This window comes from Anas platyrhynchos, chromosome 8 (assembly GCF_047663525.1).
Source record: "Anas platyrhynchos isolate ZD024472 breed Pekin duck chromosome 8, IASCAAS_PekinDuck_T2T, whole genome shotgun sequence".
Classification (NCBI taxonomy): Eukaryota; Metazoa; Chordata; class Aves; order Anseriformes; family Anatidae; genus Anas; species Anas platyrhynchos.
In genome coordinates this window covers 3,749,467-3,771,365 of record NC_092594.1, presented here as the reverse complement: position 1 = coordinate 3,771,365, position 21,899 = coordinate 3,749,467, and the positions used below count along the sequence as shown (strand labels likewise).

Below are 21,899 nucleotides of genomic sequence, written 5' to 3'. Positions count from 1 at the left end.
AAATAAATAAATAAATAAATCTTAGACCATACCAGGAATCAGTGAAGACAGTTAGATCCCAGTCCTGATGCTGAATCCTTAATCCTGTCTGTCTTACTGAAGTTAGCTGTGTTTTGATGAGGATAATGTCTCTCCACCTTTGGGAAACTGGAAACAAAGTCAGGGTCTGGCAAAAGTCTTGACAGAACCTAGACAAAATATGTCCATGGTAGTATTGTGGGCTTTGGTGGCAAAAGTCTTGACAGAACCTAGACAAAATATGTCCATGGTAGTATTGTGGGCTTTGGCTTCATCCTGTCATTAGAACAGAGCCTTCATTCTCATAGCTGAGAAGAAAAAAAAAGCCCAATTTTGGCTAAAGCAGCACATCTGCATGTCTATATGTTTGCAGCCTTCTTCACTGTAATAATCTTTGATGTCCTTACTGAAAAAAAAAAAAAAAAAGGAAAAAGAAAGAGTGTATAGCTTTAGAGCAGCCTACTTCTTTGCAGTATTCTTGGCATTGCTTTTTACCAAATCAACAATGAGACTTTTTGATAATTTATATGCCTAGAAATGGAGCACAAATATTAATGGTTTGGGGTAAATATAGTAGATATGACATTCAATATCCTGTCTTTTTCATTTTCAAGTTATTTTTGGTGTCTCATATCATAGTGGATGTTCATTCACAAGAAAATGTGTGTGTATAATAGAAAATCAGTTGCTATCATGGCATCTCCTACTAGTCATTAGCACATGAAGCTCTATTTTGTAATTAACAAGGTTGTCTCTGGGGGGAGGAGTCTTAAGTAAATAATTGTGCTCGCTTTTTAAGAGAGATTATAGCTTTTTATTTCACAAGATGATTATTGGTCTTAGGCATAATGACTGCCTGTTTAGAGTGAAAAGATTAATTGAATTTTAGGAAGTTTTACAGGAGATGTGCTGATCATGATGAGTTGATATTTTCCTATTCTGGATAAGGAAGAAGAAAGAGAGAGAAAGAGAAGCAGCTTTACGTCTAAATACAGGACAGTTTATACTTCTACAGGCATGGCTTGTCTTTTAGATCTCCATCATGTGTCAATGTTATGCTGGACAGAACATTGCCCCCGTCCGTAATTTTGTTTGTTGGCTTGAGGGTGCTGTGTGTCTACTTGCTGCATTTCCATGCAACATTACAGTGACATACTTGTTTGCAGTGAGGAAAATGTATGCCGTCTCCACTATGGCTTTTCTCTGTTTAAAGAGAGGCTCAAAGCAGCCTAAAGCAATACGTTCCAGTCTGGTCTGCGGTAGCATGAAACCTCAAGATCACAGAACATCCAATTTCTGTTTAGTTAGCTTCTAGAGGTAAAGTCCAGCTGTCATGTATTTCTGTGATTAAACAGGTTTTTCACTTGAAGTGTGAAAAAAATTGATCCTTATTTTCTTAAAGGCTTGCTTGAAAACGGAATTTAACTTGTGTAGTCCCAGGTGACATAAGTCATGTCTCTACCTTGGACTCCTCACCAGTTCTGCTTGAGCTAGCTAAAAGAAAGTACAGGAGATGTGTTGCAGTATGTTCTAGGTCATGGTCTAGTTCTTGTCTTCTGTTTCCCATCAATAAATAGGGTCATTGGTCTACCGTGTGGGAGCCTATAGGGATAAGAATAAGATGATGAAGCACTCAGACACTGTAGCTTGCAAGACAGTGTCTGGGTAAAGAAGTTCAGGATTCGGTCTTGCATAAGACTTTTGATAGTACTGCATGGATTTGTAGCTGCAGCGGTCAGCATTAAGTAAATGTGAAGTTAGATAGATCAGCCCCTGCTGTGTACTGCCAATAAATAGCAGGATCAGTATCTCCTCTGGTAACATTTCTTGTCCTAGCACTATTGCTCGGTACCTGGCAGGATATGCAGTAAGATTGTTTTTTTTGAGGCTGGATGGTCTGGAAGCAGAGTGAAGTTACAGTAACGAGAGTGGGTGAGGTCTGGACAATGAAAAGAAAAAGAATGGCCAATCCAGGTAGACAAGACTTGATTTTATTAATAAAATTTGTATTTTCCTCTTTGAGGTGACAGTTACAAACTTTGGTTCAAAAATAAAAGAAAATATGAACAGCAAGAAGTTGACCTTTGAAATCTCACTTTTACATGTATAAACGTGCATGAGAAAGAACCAGTTGGAAATGAGCCAGCAGAAGCTAGTACTATTTAATTTAACAATTTATAAGAAATAGAAACAAACATTTATTTTCAAGTCTTACATATATTATGAAAAATAATTACAAAAGGATTTGTGTTGCAAAGTTAAAATGTAATTTCTACTTACAGCTACCTGAATAAAATATTCAGAGGGAAGGCCAAACCAACTTTTTGGGTGAGATTTAAGAGCTAATGGTAGCAGTTCGGGTCAAAGACAGCTTTGTAGGAAGCAGTCCCCTATGTGTTGCTTAGCAACTATGTAGAATCACATGACCTAGACATATTGCATCCCTGGTCCTCAGTTGAAATAACAGGAAAAAATAATTCATATTAATGGGACAGGCAAATATTGTATAGGACCATTCTGTGGAACTTCTAGTATCCAGTTCAAGAAGCAAACATCCATTATTGCTTACATAAAAATCTAAGTAAACACTGCAAGAAATCCATAAATAACTGTTTTGAATCCAGTTTTAATACTTATGCAGACCAAATAAGCACAATGGAAACAAAATCAGATGAGAAACGTTAAGAAAAAAAAAAAAAGAAAGCTATATGAATGATTTAATTGATACAGATTTTAACAGAAATTTTTTGTTTATTTTTTTTTCTTACTTGTTTCCCCTACCCAAAAATATAAACTTGTTTATTTTAGGTATATACAGGATTCTTATGAAATTCTGGAATTAGAAAAGAAAAAAACGTCTGAGGTATAGCACCATGGAACACAGCACCTTTGAGAGTGCTTTCATTATTGAAATTCATCATCACGGAGTAATATCAGCAGAAAAGGGATTTGAGTGTGCTGCTCAAGATCTTCCAGTTTTGCCACCTTAAGTTTTTTTGGCGACTTCAAATAACAAAGCTCTTCAACAAAAATATATACAAAGGGATTTTATTATTAATCAAAAATGGAATTGGCTTCACTGGCAATTACATCTTTATTTTTTCAGAATACATACACGGTATTGACAATGTAGTTTTGTAATTATAAAATAAGAGCCAGATGCAATTCAGAGACACATGCAAGTTTTGGAAATGGACAGAGAAATAACAGTATAGTACTGTACATAGAATAATTACAGTTTATTAAACACTTTCATAACACCTCTGTTGTAATCGAAGGAGCACCATGTCTTTTTTTTTTTTTTTTTTTTTTTTTTACAGCACCAAAAGAATTCAAAGGGTGGTGTTGATAAAGTGAGCTCTATGTTGTCTGTCTGTGCCACAGCATTCTTGCAAAGTTAGTTTAAGTCATGTGATTCTGGCCCTACGAGGGCAACAATAACTTTCTAGATGAGACACACATACACAGCAAGACATTTTCTATGCCATCCTTATTCAAAACTTGCATGTGGCAGGAAGTGGGTTGGTAGCACCAAAGTGCAACATTTTTGTTGATTTGATCTTTGTCTTAAGTTTAACCAAGGAAGCAGACAGGACCAACCTCAAATCCAAACTTTTGGTTCTGATCACCAAAGTCATTGATCATCACATCAACTATAGGCACTTGGTCTATTTTGGGTGTGTTGATTTCAATCACGGTCTTTCCATAGCCCTTTCTTGACTGTTAAAAAAAAAAGTAAAAAAAAAAAAAAAAGCAAATGGTTATATATCAGAGGAGTAAACATGCTGTAGCTCTCCACACTGTACCTCTGTAGTGTGGAATTAATAAACGATTACCTTTCATGCATCAGATGATACAAACTGTAAAGTTTATATTTTCATAGGATTTTATTTATAACGTAAATATATTTTCCTCATGGACTGCCCCCTCTTGTTATGCTAGTTTGCTTTTAATATTGTGGTCATACTAGCAAATAGTCTAGTTTCAGCACATTGGTGCTGACAGCCTGTATTCATGCCAGGTTTGTTCCATTTCTGTTGCTTGGCTTACAAAAATAATAATGACTTTTGTTCATATATAAAAATTGAATAAGTGAACTGCAATTAAAAACTACTAAAAGGTAGTCTATTAAAAATAAAGCCTTTAGAAAGCTTTTTGTCAGGGGAAAGCTGTAAAATAAATGAATGTTTGATTTCTATTTTAATCAAAAGGTTGGTTTTGTAAAGAATATTCTGAACGTCTACTTACTGCACAGCCATCATGAAGCGCTTTGATGTACGGATTGTTGTCGTAAGACATCTCTTCATCATTTGATCCTAAGAACCTTAGTGCTTTGTCATAGCTGTCAGAAGATGCATCATGCCAAGCTACGAACTGATGACAATTGTAAGTGAAATTTTGTCTGGCAGAGGCACTCAGTAGTTTAAGGAATGTCGTTTGGACCATATTAATGGAATTGCCTTCAACATCCAAATAGGAAAGCTGGAAAATAGAAGAATTCACATGAACATTTATTTGTTCCCTTTGTTAAAATGCAAAACAAAATTATTTTTGACAGAAGAACCACATAACTGTCCTTAATAAAAAGTAAACCGACACATATCATTTTATGGGGTTTTTAAGTTCAATGAAGCTATGACTCTGTAGTTCATGTCATAGCAATATATTTAGGACGAAGAACTATATATTTTAGCTTTGTTCTAATGGGCAAGACAGAGAACTACCCCTATATAGCGAAAAACAGCAGAATCTCTTTGGGAATCTGTTTTTAGTTAATTATAAAGTTATGTCAGCCTGCAGGCTCATTTTTGCATATTCAGTATATTTCCAGTTATTTAGACTGAAGCACGGGATTTGTGCTGCAGCTGCTTTACTTAGGTTCAGTGGTAATGTGTGGTCTGCCAGAAGCCAGATCACACTGTCAGCTGGGTGGGTGAGTACCGGGATTGTTGTGTGTTTGCTGCACAGTGGCAGGTGCCTGCTGTCCAGTGGCAAGAGGCCATGTAACTGCTACAATATCTAGGGCAAAAGAGCTGGAGCTGAGAAGTATTAAGTTTCTTATTGTTTATATTTGATCCTGCCATTGATTTTGAAGGATTTTTGATACTTGATTTGTGAAAAACTGGATGCTGTAATGGCCACTTACAAGTTTGCCCCGCTTAAATTCACTAAACCAAGATCCTGGATTCTCCTTTGGCCATGATGAAATTCTAACCTGTGTGGTAAAACAGTGGAAATATAGATATTTAGAACATATGTTAACAGATAAGTTTTTAAATTACCTGGGACAAATTTCACATAAGATAGTAAAGAATGGTTCTTTCTGAGTTCTCAGCCTCTGTAAAAACACTAAAATAGGATGTTTTTCTGGTATAGAATGCCTTCAGATTAGTGACTTTAAATGGAATCCAAGGTGATAGCTTATAAAGAGGGAGAATTCTGTTTAAAGGAGACACTGTTGTCATCTGATAAGATTCAGGTAAATTGTTAGTGTAAATTGTTCCTGTGAAGAGTGTCTACAGTAGAGTTTTCACTGGTGTTGATTCTGATAGATCTATCTCATTTGGATAAGCTTTTAGAAAGCCTTCCTCTATACCATATACCACTCAGGGGTAATTTATACCAATGACAGAGGACACTGTTTATATACAGCGTTCTACATATACTTATAAATGAATAGATATAAATGAACTCACAAAAGAAACATAGTAAGAGTTTAACTTTTATGTGACAAACTCTAGATTATGCATTTCAACCTGTCACCCAGCTAGGCTACATTATGTAATGCAGCGGAAGGTTAGCAAACAGGTGCACAAAAGCTCTATTTAAGCAAAAGAGTAGAAATGCTGTTTGTCAACTCAGTGTACCATTTTACTGCTTCATTCAAATTTATGCAAATTTAAATGTAATCAGAAAGACAGTTATATGAAAATGTGACAATGTAATTATCCTGTTTAGTTCAACATTGCAATAGTATAGTAGGATATGTCAACAGCCAACTGAAAACACAGATTGGTACTTACTCCTTCAGATTTCTTATCTGGGTAGATGCAAGTTTCCCCACCTGCTGTGAAATTGCAGTACACTTTGAAGGAGTCTCCAGAACAGCCCTGGTTAGGATCAATCCAGTATTCCCCTAAAACATAAAGAGAAGATTTGCCTTTGATCATAAAAATGGTATTTGGAAGATTGTAGTCAGATTTTACTACCTAATAGCCCTCCAGAGAATATGGTGAAGTTATCTGAATGATGTGAAAGCAACCTGTTCTTTTCAAAGAATCACAGAATGGTTGAAGTTCGAAGGGACCTTTGGAGGTCATCTGATCCAAACCCCTGTTCAAGCAGGCTGCCCAGGAACGCATCCAGGTGGCTTTATAATATCTCTAAGGAGGGACACTCCACAATCTTCCTGAGCAAGTCACCTTCAGTATTGGTCAGTCATCATCACAGGAAAGAAGTGCTTCGTGATTCTTTGATGGAACCTCCTACATTTGTGGTTTGTTGCTGCTGCTGTTTATGGAATATAACACCAGGATCAAAGTCTACTTTTATCTAACTCCTTTTGTTTCCTTCCTTCCCTTTCATTCCTTCTGTTCCCTTCCTTCTTTTCCCTTTCCTTCTCTCTCTCTGCTTCTCTCTTATTAACTGTTTTTGTCTCAAGCCACAGGTTTTCTAATTTTTGCCCTTTCAATTCTCATCTAGCCAGGTGGAAGGGGGCAGTGAGCAATCTGCTGTGTGGTTCATAGCTGCTTGCAAGGGTTAAACCACAACAGATTGGTATGATTGAGGATTCCGGCCCTAGAATGCTAGGGCAAGTAAAGGCTGGGGATGAAAGAGAGGTGCAGTCAATCTGAGGTCCATTTAAAATCAGCACATTTTAAAATCCACTATTCTAATTATAACGATGATTTCTGTGATGTGGATCCTTATCTCCAGATAGTTTCACAGCAGGAAAGCAAAGATTTTCTGACACTAATGTTCTAATCGACTTTCAGGCAAATAGTAGAGGTTTTGAAGAGGCATGACAAATCCTTTTACTGGTTCTGTATTCTGAATACAGAGCATAGAAAAATCATTTATCATATTTTTAAAATTCTATTTATTCAGGCTGTATTTATTGAAAACAGTCTTTCCTACATGCAAGCCTTGCCCATGCAGAATTTTGTATTTTAATGACTGCATTTACTTTTATTTTAACCAGAATAAAATTCCTTTGATTTGAAGAAAGCTCCAAACAATAAGCAAATACTGTTAAATGAAGAAGACAAACGTGTTTTATAAAAACCATTCATTATTACAGAGGTATTGAATTGTAAAATATGTACTTTTTATATAGCGCACACACTGCTTAACTACTCCTCAAGGCAACCATCTGTTTTTATCTATCTAGAGTGAAAACAACAGAGTATTATTAAGCTGTCAAAATCTATTTTTTCTCCCATTTAAAAACAGAAAAATATTGCTCTGAACTGGGAAAAAATATCCATTGCAATAGAAAAAAAGTATGAAAGCTTGAAAATTGTGTGAAGGTTGGCTTTCATTGAAAACTTTTCCAAAGGGGGTAAATTCAGTTATAAAAAAAAGAAAACAGAATATAATGAAAAACAGTCCTTCAGAGCACAGTGAATTCACACTATTCTGCATTTTTTTATGCTAGTGCTTAGTAGCATTAAACAGTACTAGAGAAACTTGAATGTCCATTTGCTGAATGACATGGAACTAACAGAGGCCATTCTGGACTGAATTATTGTTTCTAAGGATAAAAGAGTAGTAACTTCTTGAGAGTATAATATCTGTGCTGCTTCCTATATTATACTAAGCAGTTGCTAAAATAATTGTCATTTCTTTTAAAAACTAGAATCTATGCAGTATGTCAGTATGCTGACATTTGTGATTTTACTTTCATTGATCTAAATGGCATCAATCTTTTATTCCTCTCCCGTTTAGATAATTCTGGAAATGCAAGGCCTACCTTCCTGAACAATCTTTTTTTTTTTTTTTTCTGGTTTTGTATTTAAAGAATAACGGCTGTTACCAACAGAACATATCTATACTCACATTTTATAAACAGAACCCTTTTATACCTGCAAAAATGGATTTAGTGACACTGTATTTATTGAGCAACTATATTAACCATCTATCAATAATTAATAATTCTGCCAAAGTATCATAGCAGATCATAACTTCAGCCTTGTTTGCCTTCATCATGCAATATTAACATACCGTCTGGGAAGTCTGGGTGGCAGAGTTGCAAGTCTTTGCAAGTTCGGGCTGGGTTGTTCTGAGTGCCCATTGGATACTTCATATGTTCAATGTCTTGTTTCAGTGAATTCAATGAACCAAATATCTCTTCCATGCCATCGGAATAATCCAGAATGTTATCACCAGCATCAGACACCATATAATCAGGAGATCTTCTAGTCTTTTAAGGTGACTGGATTGGCAGTGGCTGGATTACCTCACCTGGAGGACCCTGAATGGAAAACATATGTTTACCGTTTCTGTTGGTTTTCCAGATGTGTAAATACACAGAGGAAGACGAAAGAACATGACATGAAGATGCTTTGAACAGAGCTTCTACAATTTATTTATTTTACTTATTTCATTCATATTTATGCCAAAACAGATCGTGGCAGACCAAAACATTGTTTTGCTCTAAACTCATCCCACTCCATTGCTGTTTGGGGAAGAGTATGTTGCCCTCATGCAAGTGAAGAACTCATTTGTGATTGCCTTTTCATCCCCAGCAATTACCTGAAGCAGAGGCATAGCCTATAGCGAACAAAACTGTGGGTGTTCCCTATGATAAAATTTTAAAATTCCACTTGGGGTCTATAAAGCAGTACTTCATTTCAGAAAATTGAAACAATTCATTCAGATTTTGACTGTTTTCATTTTAGATTTTTATGCTATGGAGAAGAAGTAGTAGAAACAGGAGAGTATTAACAGCAGGAAACTGAAATCATTCTGTTTTCTGTGCTTCCATATGATACATTAAATCATCATTGCATTTTTTGTTATTTCTAATGGATTTTTTTCAGAGCAGACAATGTATTTATATGTGTGGTGGATTTCTGTTTCCTGACAAATTTATTTTCAAACAATCATTAATATGTTCCTTATCTGCAAGTTCACAAGTGTTGTTTTCAAAGCCTGTCAAAACAGGTCATGTCAGTACAATGTGCTTTTATGTCAAGTAAGAGTTCTTACTGGAGGACCAGGTGGACCAGGTAAACCACTGTCACCCTTTTGACCAGCAGGGCCCTATAAAGGAATGAAAGAAATGTAATATTAACCATATTACATAATGTTAAAAAATAACACATGGAAATTAAGTACAAAGACAGAAAATATGGAGGAGAATTACTCACACTGGATCCTTTGGAACCTTTTGGACCTTGAGGACCCTATGGGGAAGAACATAGGCACATAGTTGGAGTATCTTCCACACAACATGTGAGTGTTTTGAACAGGAGGACTGGATGAAGTAACTTACAGGTAAACCAGGAGGACCAGGGGGTCCAAGTGGACCAGCAGGACCAGAAATTCCCTAAGAAAGAATAAGAGAATAAGTCCAGAAATACATTTTACATAGTAGACTGGATTCAGAAATGCATATGTATCAAAAAGGTAGTCCTAGTAAGTGTCCAGCCCTGGTGAGTTTTAATTTAGGCTATTCGCTAGTGTCCAAAATAGTCTTTGAAATATGATCTGACAGTTTGAGTTGCATATATTTGTTCTCATGCTCCAACATTTATAGTCACAACTCTGTTCACGTTCAGATCATCTTTGAAGCCTCAATTTTTACATAGAGGCTTAAAACATGACTTTATAACTAGGAGAAGAGAGGCTATTCTGGGTAGTACATAACAAGATTGGTGCTGTTAGTGTTATCTCATCCCTAACTTAGGTGTATGTTTCCTCCTCCTGAAATGCTCTATGACCTGGTTTTAAGTTGTATAGCTTCACTGTGTTTGTCCATTGTCTAGGAAAGCTTTAACCTCTAGGAGGAAAGTCTGGTGTTAAGTGTTTATAGTAACTTTATATGTCTCTTTCAAAAAAGACATGCATATAACTTGAATGAAAGCACATGTTTTACTTACTGCGTCACCCTTGGCTCCAGGAGACCCCTGTGGGCCAGGAAGACCCCTATCACCCTTTTCACCCTGTTCTCCTGGAGGTCCAATCAGGCCAATCAAACCAGGATGTCCCTAAACAAGATAGAAGAAAGAGTGAGAACTCAATATATATAAAGTAGATGTGCTTTGCAAACACACAAATTAAAACTTTCAAATGACATCACAGTTGCTAGTTATCAATTAACTTGAAAAAATTACTCTGTGAGCATATTAAATGTTAGTTGGCTTTTTAAGATTATTTGCAAGCTGTGAATGCTTATTCAGTGAAAGAGATCAAAGTGCACCATAGTCCTTTCTGAAACGGATGCAGAAATAATAATACCTATAGATACAGATTACATACCACCTTTTATATTTTGATACTTATAAGCATATTACAGAGTTGCACATTGGATTCCACAGGTAATAGAGCTGTATAAACAGCTGACCTAACCATATAAACAAAAATCATAATTCACAAGATATATTCATATCCTTTTCTCTATACGGTTCTTCCCTGATGAACAAGCAATCAATAAATTGTTGGGACTCTATTAGAAAATGGTATTCCAGATCTCTCGATCCATTATTTCAAAAAGAAAATATAGCTGAAAAATATTTGCATTTTGTTGTTATAAAATTAAATTCTCTAATAATTTTAATTTCCATTTATTTATTTATTTATTGTGAAACCAAAGGTTCTCTTTACATCAGTTTTTGGAGTTTTCATTGAAAGGAAAAAAATTTGTATGGTCATTAGATTACCATACAGGCAGTAATGTTTTTCTTTCTACATATCTCCAGGATATCAGATGTTACTGAAAACTTCACAATTACCACGAAAGCTATGGAAAGCTGATCGATAGATAGCTAAGGTTGTCTTGCTTTCTGATACAAAACAACAACAAGTAAAACAACAAACAAACAAACAAAACACCACAGCATTTCTTTCTCCTAATTTTATAGTCCTTTAGACTGGGCCAAAACAACAAAGGTACAAACAATGAATAAAAATATAGACATTCTCATATACCTTCTCTCCTTTAGAACCTGGATCTCCTTTCAGGCCAGGTAAGCCAGGTGGACCCTAAATAAAACAAGGGAAGAAATGTAAAAGTAAGTTTTTACATACTGCACAAATCATGTTTTCTTGAAATATTTTAAAGGCAGAGTAATTCAAACTGTGGAGGCATTCAGTGGTTGATGGCTGTGATTTAGGGCTCAAGATAATATTGATGTGTATGTTTAAAAAGGCATAAAGATGCTGCTGTAGCATTTAAATTTCTCTATAATTAGAAATCTATAAAGAAGGAAAAGGTCAATTAAATTTTTGAACTGCACTGAAAGCATTCAGTAAGCTATATGATATTCAAACATTTCAACTGAATTTTTGTTGATTAGCTTAATTTTGCTTGTGTTTACATGATATGCTTTATTTTTACTTCCACCTTAGTTGATGTACCTATCCAGACAGTAGTATGTATCTTCTCCAGTTTCTTATTTTAGCCCTTTATATCATAAGACAGTATAAAATATCCCTTGTTTTCTACCAGTTTACTACAGCTCAAAAATATTATTGCAGAATAAAAATCAGATTGTTTATAGTAACTGCTCCTCAATATTTTTTTTTGTTGGAGAACTACTTCATAGTTTGATTCCATACTTAAGGTATGGAATCATACCTTAAGAGGCTGAGAGTCTGATTAACAGGAAAAAAAAAAAAAGATTAAAAGTGAGAGTAATCCAGTTGACATTGGTGGTTTTATTTCTTTCAGATTTACAAGGGTTTTGACTTAACTGGTCCTGAGAAGGTAGACATGCTGTGGAACTATCAACATACTTAAATTAATCAATGATAATGGATCTGTAGACTACAAACTCTTCTAAAACACATGCTTAAGTAGAGTTCATCTATTTCCCCAATCATATGAGAATATTCGGCTACATAGTATGCACTTGTAGGGTATCCTGAAAGGATAGAAATGAATAAAATATTCACAGAGCAGTATTTCAGTAGGCTTTCAGAAGTTCAGAATTTCTACCAGTCATTAGTTTGAATTAATGTTTTGAATATGATGTTCAGAATTGCAATCAGTATTTCTGAAGTTTTAGCCTCAGCTAACTTAAGGGGTCTTAATATTTTCCTGTCTCTAATAGCAATCCAACCTATGACCATATTAGATTTTTAATTCCTTGACACTGTTTAGGAATTTTAATTCAATATTCTAAAAACTTTTTATGTGGTGGAATATAAGAGAAACATTATGCCCTATTTTGCTACAACCATTTTCTAATTTTTAAAAAGTTAGACCCCTTGGAAGTTAGAAGATACCTAGAAAAAAATTAAAACTGATGACATAAAATTATAAGAGAATTATAAAATTTTATAAAATTTATAAAATTCACATAAAATTATAAGAGAATTTGATAGACAGTGTGTCATAAGCATGTACTTATATATATATATATATTTATAGATCTTATAAATGATACAATAATATTGAATTTTGAATATTCTTGAATTACTGCTATACAGACACCATTCCAAGATATTTTCTGAGGTTCATATGAATAGCAATGATAGCTTTCTACAATTTGAACAGAATGAGGTGAAAAATTCAGGCTATGCAACGTATATGCAAGTACCAAAAAGATATTCATTTCTCAGAGGCTATTAATCTCACACTGAACATGTATGCATTAGGAGCTGAGCTGCTAAACTAAGTCAGTATCTCATCACTATTAGTCTCCTGCTGGCAGTGGACATCTGTGAAGTTATGATATGGATAGCAGTAATAAGTGACCTTTTCAACCTGGCACAAACTCAAAAGTGCCATAACACTTCATGTACAAAATATTATTCAGTGTGTATCCTTTCCATCTCTACTTCAGAATATCATTAGATGCAAAAGCCCAGACAAATACATAATTCATGAATAAAAGGTGAAATTTTAAAGCCTCTGGAATACAGAATCAGGCATTCTCACCTGCAGTGTATTGTGCTCTACTGTAAATCTACTCTCATGCTCTTCTCCTGATAGCAAACTGCTGGGGAGGAAGGGAATGGAAGGAAGGAGACCTCATCTCAACAACATTTATGTTATAAATTTTACTTACTTAAAAAAAAAAAAAAAGTTTAAGTTGCAGCAGTACATCTAAAAAAGTTCTTGCTGAGCTGACAAGAAGCCAGTGCATTTGGGATAGATAATACGCTCAGCTTCATATTTGAATTGAATGTTAAAAGGGAGATTTTGATTTTGATGATGTATTTGGAGGCTTCTAGTGACTGACGTGAGAAATGGATGTTTCTTACTGCCGAATAATGTTTTATTGGACTCTAACTTCTTACTGGGGAATGCTCTCTGGAAAGATTTTCAGTTTGTGTATATGGCATAAGAGCAAAAACTTTCAGTGTTACTGCTACCCAAAGACCTGTATCCTCTTAAGGCCATACAGGAAAAGAAACATGGGATTTCCTTCACATTTCATACACACAACCTTTCCTTTTGCCTTTAAGAATCATATCATATCTGAAATAGAGGATAGGCCCTTAACACCTAGTATCCTAAGGTAATCTTATTATCCATGTTAGCATAGTTAATCTTCAAAATAACAAAGAGTATATTTTACTAAAATTTAGTAAAATTTAATGTGATAGCACTGCTCGCAGACTGTAAGATGTCTTCAGAGCGTAACTTTATTTTTTTTCCACCTAACTTTAACAGTTTATGTTTTGTTTTGAAGTTACTTATTCCCTGTGTGTCATTCAACTGTGATAATATAGGTAAATTCTACTTCAGTGAATTTGGAGAGAAAGAGAGATAAGAACTTTTCACTAAATTGGATCACCTTTGTTTGACCTGTGAAGAAATAAAATGCTGGCCATATAGTTTGGATCTGAATTTCTACACATAATGATATCAATATTTTGTAATTCAAAATATTTTTTGAATATCATCAATATTTTGTAATTTGTGCTCACAGTGCTTTTTTTTTTTTTAGTTTTGTAGAAAAATGTACTAAAATAGCAAGTGTAAATAGAAATAATGATATAATTTTATAGTATGTTATGTCATCTAAAAGCTTTCCTTGCTTTAATCATATTAATAACACATAGCAAAATATACTTGGCTAGTTTGCCATACAATGTTCAAGGCAACCTAACAAGAAGGTATTTTGTCCAAGTTTTACAGCAATTAGGTCAGTGCGTAGAAGTAATTTACAAAGCTACCAATAACTTGCCTTACAGTATAAACAGTTCTCTAAAAACATCTCAATATGCTTTTTAGGACTAACAGGTTGCTATCAAATTTATTAACCAGAAATCATATAAACTCAATTCTAGCTGAAATAACAGAAAAATTCCTCATGAAAGGTGACTTTGATTTTATCTAACAGCATGGTTAAAATTGGAGTTGCATTATTTTGCTCATAGGAACAGCCAATGCAGATAACTATTTTGTCTGATATCTTCCTATTTGATCTATACTGCTTATGTATCAGCAACGATATTTTATGAGTCTCACAGCTGCACCACTCAGTACCTTCTGCTACATTATAAAACAATGTTAATGTAAAGAGCATTAATATAAATGCTTGAGAGCATAAAGAAAACGAGAATGGCCAACAAAGTGTATGTCATTCTACTGGCATTGCTGTAAGCAAAGGGGGTTGAATCCAAGAGAAATGGGGTATCCAGCTCTAGCCAATGCTCTAGAAACCGGGAGCTTGGTTCATTCAGACTCTTTTAAATGCTTTGCTCATGAATTTTATTTCCTGGGTCTGCCACAATGAAAAACAGACTGGATGCTGCTGTTCATTTTTATAAAACTAGCATGTTTTCTTCTTAGGTAGAAGTATCTTTTTGGCCTTACTTCAGAATTAATCTTTTTCTTTCTCTAAAGAATAGATATGATCTAATCTTTTCCCTAGGAATAATGCTTTCATACACTGGCAGTCGTTAAAATCAATGGATGTATAGAATTTATCACTGTTAAGGAAACAAAATGATTTAATATATTAAGCTTTGCTGATGTGGACACTAAAGTAGATTTTTTTGATAGTAAGCTTCACTGGTTTTATTCTGAATTCTACTGCGGGGATTTCAGGAATTTGGTTTTATACTGCCTTATTTCACTCTTTAGCTGGTATAAATCAATATAGCTACCTACTGAAGTAGAGCACTAGAATGAAGGAAGTCATATGCATCAGTTTCTAACACGACAGAAGAATAGAAACTTTGTGCTAAGAACTGACTTATAAATTATTTTTTCTGTAATATACACAGACATCTTAATGATGTCCTTTAAAAGTTTCCTTTTCTGTTCTGATACTGAATGGAAAGGTACTCACCAGAGGCCCAGGAGGGCCATCCTGACCTGGTGCTCCAGGTAGACCTTGCTCTCCCTAGAGAGAACATAATATTTGTGTTACTGGAGAATATACGAGAAATACAACATTTAAAATATTATTATATGTTCAGTTTACTCACCACAGGGCCAGGAATACCTCGAAGACCTTCCGGGCCAGGTTTTCCTGCAGGTCCCTGAGGACCAACTGGACCCGTTTTTCCAGGAGCCCCTTCTGCACCAGGTTCACCCTAGAAAGAACATAAGCAAGAGGTCAGAAAGGAAAATTGGACTAAGATTGGCACAGTAGCTGCAAAGTGAGAACAAAGTTTCCTCAATCCATTTTTCAAAAGATATTCCAAAACAGTGTTCCAGAACATTTTTCTGAATGAAATTATGATAGCCTCATATAAGCAGGGGGGTTTCAGCAAAGCATGCTTATCCTTCTTTTCCACAGGGGTGAGCTAAGTTGGGCCTGTACTGGTCAGAGTCCACCATGGGCTCTGTTATGTACTGCTACTAATTCTGGATCCTAATTTGGATTTTACAGTTTACATATTATTACTTCAATAAGTTTCACACTCAGTGAATGATAAGCAACTTACTTTTCATTTATATATAATTTATATTTTCATGCTCCTACTAAAAAAATAAAATGTATGTGTTACCTTTGCACCTTTTTCACCTTGTCTGCCTTCAGCGCCAGTTGCTCCAGGAGGTCCCTGTGAAAGATAAAGACTGAGCTCATAATCTGTTTTCTAAGATATTTCTACAGTGAAAAAGGGCCATTTCCACTGTATTAATGAGTAATAAATGCTAAAAAATACCCACAAAATTATATTTCTTTCTAAAAGAATATGTATCACCTAATATCTCTGACAGGATAAGGTTAAAAACAAAGAAATATCTCGGAAAAAAATCAAAACAGGTTATAAAAGTAAAAGTATAAGAACAATGCTTCTTATACATATACAATGACAGTTTCAAATTTGCTTTGCATTCTATTATATCTATTCACTGTAATCTATCCACTGATTTCAAAAATCTTGCATTATACAATGCCCAGAATGGCACATACTTCTTTATTCTCAAAGTCAGTTATACGCCTTTTAAATGTGTTTGGAGAGCCAAAAGTTGATACATGCCTCAATATTATCCAGTAAATGTGAAAGAGAAAAAAATAAATCACATGACTAGTGGTTGTAAGGAATGAATAAAATACACAGCAAACAAGCAGTTCCTGGTAGTAGGTTTCCTGCTATTGCTCTACAAAAGCTCTATTTTACTAAGAAAGTAGAACTTGGTACTGAAGGAGGATGTAATAATGGGTTACATGTAAGTTTCAGGTGAAGGCCATAAGACAGGAGTTGCTGGACAGTAGTCCAGCAGCACTGTGTCTACCTATTGCTGATGTCACCCATCTTTAATTTTCTTAAGGTTTCAATGAAAAATAAAAAAGCATTTTTTTTTTCTGCCAGAACATCACAGTTTAATTTTCAGGTTGGGGAATTAATACTCATAGCCTCAATTACGAAAAGAGGCAGTATCTAGAATCTAATGTACTGTTCTTAAAATGGCTCTCTTACATATACTTAGTTTAGAAAGATGCACTCAAGGTTATGGACCAAATATTTTCCTACAAGGTTAATTTTTAGCCTGGGAAATGTTTTTACTACAAATAGTTATTTCTTGCCATCCAATGAACAGCTTAAAGCAAAGGGATAGAAAAGGGACCATAATCAAACACAAAGTGATTTTCTGAATTTATAAACTAACCCTCTAAGAATAATCTATTCATTAATTCAACAGTTTGTAATGTAGAAATATTAAAAAAATGTTCTAAGCTAAGCAACAGAAAAAAAGGAAAGCCAGCTATTTCCATTTACTTAGTCCTTTTAATTTCATAATAGACAAAAAAAAAAAAAAAAAAAGTGAACTCAAGGCTTTGGATCTCAGTTTGATCTAATAGCTTTATTTATTTATTTATTTATTTATTTTTGGCTCAATTTAGACCAAAGCTTTTATAACCTGTTATAAATCACTGCCCACTATTATTTCCACATACCTTGAACAACTCCACCAGTTTTTCTTTCTACACATATTTCTTCTTTTTACATACGTTATTCCAGAAGAAAAATTTGCATCAACATTGTTACAATAATAAGTCTCTGATGTGTAGGTTGTGATAGGTTGGGTGGATCACAATTTGCCGTGATAATTTGAAAAACGATTATCAGGTTATAAAAAAAAACACACAGGAATATTTTAGAAGTAGAGTGTATCTTTCTTACATGAATTAATTTACATGACCATTGTCTTTACTTCTAGGAAATTCCTTTAACTCAAGTTCACGTATCAGTTATAACCTATCTTGCCTAAGAAACTAAAAAAAAGTGTGATAGTTTGTACTTAAGAAACGTCTCTACATAATCTAGAAACGCAGCTGCAGCTTGAATTAACAGAGTTCAAAACACTGTGATCACTAAATTGCGAATACAATGAATCATGATAGCTAAACAAAGAGGGTACATTCATTATCAAACAGTGCCAGTGCTGCACCAAGCGCAAAGCAGCTAAATGAACTGCACTTTCTAACAGGCTGTGATTGCTGGCATGGCACAGATGGTGCTTCTACATTGAAACACTGCTAATTGTTATTTAATTTACCTTCCTACACTTGAGTTGTTGGAGTGTCTGGTAAATTTAAGGTGACAAAAGATCTCGATAGCAATAATTTACATCAATGCATGGCTCCCCAACCATGCCACCATGGTTGGGGAGCCATACATCAATGCATGGCTCTCCACCACCCAGCTACCATAGTGATTGTTACACTTTAGTTTGGATGTATTGCCTTATACAGAACTGAGAAGACAAAAGAATTTATATAAAAACAAACCTGTTCACAATTTTTGTTACTTGAACCTACTGGACATTTCTGTCTGTTCTTCCATATCTATGATTTTCATTAAAATAATTTCAACTTTTTTTTTTTTTTTTTTTTATAGCTATCTGTCCTCTAACCGAAACCATGATTTCCAACACAGAAAAACATGATCACATTTCATCAGTCTGCTAAGATAGCAACCTAGTCTGCCGTATTTTTAGGTATTTCATGTATTTTCAATCACAAAATGGCTTAATTTTTAAGTGGTGTGTGCATTCTGCTGAGAGAGTATGATATTATAGAACAAATATATGCAGAACTTCATAGAAATGCTTATTATTTTTTCTAAATTCTTCAACATAGTACATAAAGGGAACTAACCAAATAAGTTTCTAGTTCTCCAATTTTAGAAGTTGGTTATGGTGCAGTATTGACATCTGTTCCTTTATTGAAAGCAGGCAGTGCATGCTCCACATTAGAATAACGATGTATCTAAGACTTGAAATTCTTTAAATTCTAACTTCTTAGAGTAATATATGAACCTTAGGTGTATGTGATCTAGACATATAATTGAGTCTAATAAAATGGCCAAGCAGCTAATTACACAGCTGAATGGCCTAGCACACCGAAAGGCTGAGAGAAACGTAAGCAAAGCCTTCCTGTGTCGACTTTTATCAACTGGGTATGTTATTTGTTGTAAGAATGGATAAGAAAATGAATATTGTTTTATGGTGCCTTTTCCTCATGCTGTTTTTGTCATTTGTCAGATAGAAATCAAAGCATTCAAACTATGCTACCCATACTATGTTACCCAGTACTCTACAGCAAAACAAAAAAAGTGCGAAGAGTAGGTGCAAAGAATTAAGTTCCAGAAAAAAAAATAACAGCATCATGTTAACTGTAGAGTGATTTAGGTTTTGTGTCTACATTTCTAGACAAGCAGTCATTGGATCAGGAAATATAGACCTACGGAAGCCTTTTCAGATGTTCCACTTTTCAGAGATGAGAACTCACTTATCTCCCACATTGAAAGCAGAAACTGAAAAACATTCTACCTCTCCAGAAATTCAGTCTTCATACATTGTGCTGTTGGCCAATGCTGATGCTGTTATCAGCAACAAGAATACAGCAGAGAACTCTTACTGCAATTTGTGAATTCCTTGGCTGATTCAGATTGCTCCAGGAACACAGTTAACTTTAATGCAGTTTTTGCCTTCAGAGCACTTAACAACACTTTCAGAATTACCCCATCCTTCTGTGGGGCAAGTTTCAGTCTTCTTTTTTTGGCAGACAGAGAAATTCAGACAGCAATACTACAAATGCTTAACACACATAATCGGAAAACAGTTGGAAAAGGGGTTCCTAGTACCAAACCTATAATAGACTACTTGTCTGTTCAGCTTGGAAGGTAATATGCATATATGCAAATGCCTCGAGTTTTCTAGAGAATCTAGGCTGACTTCCATCAGTGGAGAACTTAAGAGATTTGATGGTGTGTCTGACTTCAATAATAATTATGGCATGCTTTTACTTCAACACTACTTTCATTCACATTCTGCAATCGGTATTCCAGTAGCTGACTATTTTTAACTAATAAAGATCAGTAAATGTTTCTGAGTACATCCCTTTTATTTTAGATCTATATCCTTTGAGGTTATATAATACAAGACAACATTTTTAAACCAAAGAATATACATTTTCTCCAAATACTTCCAACATTTACTCCTGAACTTTCATTGTTAGAACTATCTCTTCTTAGAAGTTATAAACCAAGATAGAACCTACATAGAAGAAAACCTGTCTTGACTATCCAGTTAAAGCGAGGTGTGTATATATGTAGCTATATTTTTTTTCTTGTGCATTCAAAATATTGAGTAAAGCCTTTTGTTTCATTGACAAGATGCTCCTTAAAAGAATTACTATTTCGGAATTCTCCTATCATTACAGTTAATGGGAGTTTTATCGCTGAATTCAAAATCAGAGTTTAGTCAATACTAAAGTAGTTCCTGAAAGTCTGATCAAATTAAAATGTATTTTAAAATCTGTCACTATTTTGTTGCATTGATCCTCTCTTCTGTTGAACTGGAGAATATGGCCTTTTGGTTGTTAATGATAAAATCGATTTGGTTGAGTGTTTCCCTTGATGGATTTATGATCTAATTTTCTAAACAGTATGTGCACAAATCCATGGTAGATTTGCATGCACAATTGCTATAGTTACTTGCACCATAACTAGTTAGATGTATAAAACCTTCTGAACATGTATTTATCTGATTTGGTCATAGCACCTTCATTAAAATGGTGTGTCCTTCAAATCTGGATGAAAGGACACTGCCTGAGGTTTTTTTTGAAACTGATTCTACCATGCTGTTGTGAAATGAGTTCATCTGATTCGTGTCAATATGGAACAATGCTAGGGCCACAAGGTATGCTGGATGTGACCTTCTGTCTTACATACCCTTGTATAACCACAAGTCTAAGCAAAACAGAGTGGTTAATGTATACAGTTCTTGTATCTTGCAAAGGAATAGTCCAGCAATTTGTGTCAATAAGAGAACAAAGGGGTTTCAGAATAACTGCTAACTATTATGACTATTGCATGGAACATGATATCTGGCCAAGAGATTAAGGTGAAGGGGAAAGCTGAAGGATGACTAAAAGACAAAGCTTGCAGGGGACGCTGCACAAGTTTCTGACATCTGGCCAAGATGGACAAAGGAGAAGGACAAGAAAAAAAGCCTGGGAGGAAGACTACGAGCCTTCAGCACAAGAGACCCCCAGAGGGACCACCAGAGACTGATACGCATGCACCAGTAGGAGGGTTTGGATTCTGGGAACTAATTATAATAACCCTGCCTTTTCTAGAAGTAATAATGAATATGTAGTAGCCTAGGAGCATAAAAACCAGCTGCCTGATGTAACTTGTGTGTGTCTTGGTGGAGCAGAGACTCCCGGTGCACCCAGCGCTGTTTGCTTACCTCTATTCATTTAATAAATTGTAAACTTTGATTGCAATCCTATTTGGGACTTAGCCATTTATTACACTACTGATGAAAAATAATGAAGAACATTTTTTACTGTTCATTCTGCTAGCAAAGTATGAAGCCTTCAGTTATTCACTGTTTATCTCTAATATGACATCAATACCATACAGACTCTCTACAAGCTTGAAATGTTCGGGTAGTCAAGTAATGTAGAATGTGATTCTAAAAACTTCAGAATTTTCTTCAGAATACAGGAGTGAGATTACTTGGCAATATTTAGATGGAATCATAGAACAGTTTGGGTTGGAAGAGACCTCAAAGATCATATAATTCCAACCCCCCTGCCATGGGCAGGAACACCTACCACTATAGCAGGTATCTTACCGTACATTTTTCTTTTTTTTCTTCACAGTATTCATAAATTGGAATTGTGTCAAAGCCCAGGTGACAGATGCATTTGCATTTCTGAAGTGTTTTTTACCTAGCTAGAAATAGCAATATATCCTATCTACTAGGAATGAACTACTGCCTTCCATATAATAAA

General features: G+C 34.9%; 1 pseudogene; it reads right to left on the bottom strand.

The window, feature by feature from the left end:
• Positions 1–1,987: 1,987 nt before the first annotated feature.
• The window catches only part of LOC140003090 (uncharacterized), a 30,354-nt pseudogene continuing 10,442 nt past the window's right edge, over positions 1,988–21,899 (bottom strand).